The sequence below is a fragment of the Myotis davidii genome, unplaced genomic scaffold (assembly GCF_000327345.1).
Source record: "Myotis davidii unplaced genomic scaffold, ASM32734v1 scaffold296, whole genome shotgun sequence".
NCBI classification, from domain to species: Eukaryota; Metazoa; Chordata; class Mammalia; order Chiroptera; family Vespertilionidae; genus Myotis; species Myotis davidii.
The window spans coordinates 829,648-831,007 of NW_006288889.1; positions in this window are offsets into that span (position 1 = coordinate 829,648).

Below are 1,360 nucleotides of genomic sequence, written 5' to 3' on the forward strand. Positions count from 1 at the left end.
TGCTGAAAGATATCCCACATAGATGCTACTCCTATCTATACCGTGAAAACAGTTATGCACTAACTTGTCACTCTTTACATAACTGCACTTGGAATTACCAAACTTGCATTATTTTGCCAAGGCCCAGCTGACCTTGAAATAGCATTAACAGGCACAGTGGGTGCAATGAGAAGAAGAGCGCTATTAACCTTTGCCTGTTTATTGTATAAAACTGATTTTCATTTCCTGTCATTTCTCTTTTTAAAATTTTCAAATCAGAAATAATTTGAAAACAAACATTAAAAAGACAGGAATGTAAACATAATAATTCTGGAACAAAAATAATATCCTAAAATTAAAAATGATTTCTAATTTTTAAATAAATGTTACATTTAAATCTATTAGGTATTGTGCATTTGACTATGACTGTGCCCTTTTCTACTATTATCTGCCCTACTGTGACTACATGCTATCTTCTTGTAAGAGAATGAGATCTTTTTAAAAATGTATTTTAAGTAGGAACTATTAAAATGTGATGAGAAATGTAGAGTCCTGTGTTCAATAATGCTTCCTCGCATTTTACACTCTCACAATGAGCAGCAAATCGTAATGTTTTCATAATCTTGATATTTATTCACCTATTTTGCATGGCTTTTGCATTTGACTAACTAATTTTTGAACAATAATGTGCAATCAATTTTTAAGAAATTAGAGTTTGGAGCTGTAAACTGAATATAATTTTTTTTTTTTTTGCAAAAAGGCTAAACAATGGAAAAGTCAATAGAGTAGCAGTTTATTTATATAAATTTTTTATTGATTTCAAAAGTTTAACTGCTTCCACTACAATTTATGTTTGTATTTGGTTTGCTTATTTTTTTATTTTTAATGAAAGGTCAGAGGGCAATTGTCCAAAAAAAAAAAAGAAAATTTTATGTTCTTCTGTAAAACAGTGTGGTGAAGGCCTGGGGAGGGGGCAGAGCAGGGTGGAGGGGCCTGTTAGGGGACATCTGTAATACTTTCAACAATAAAGATACATTTTAAAAATTAATAATAAGAAGAAGAACTTCAGGGTTCTTGGAGTCTTAAAGTTTAAAATAAAATTTAAAAAAGTATCTGTGTTAATAAACATCTAATGCAGGGTTCCTCAAACTAGGGCCCGCGGGCCACATGCAAATACAAATATTGTATTTGTTCCTGTTTTTTTGTTTTGTTTTGTTTTTTTTTACTTCAAAATAAGATATGTGCAGTGTGCATAGGAATTTGTTCATAGTTTTTTTAAAAAACTATAGTCTGGCCCTCCAACGGTCTGAGGGACAGTGAACTGGCCCCCTGTTTAAAAAGTTTGGAGACCATTGCTTTAGAGTCAACCACGGCTTTTCAT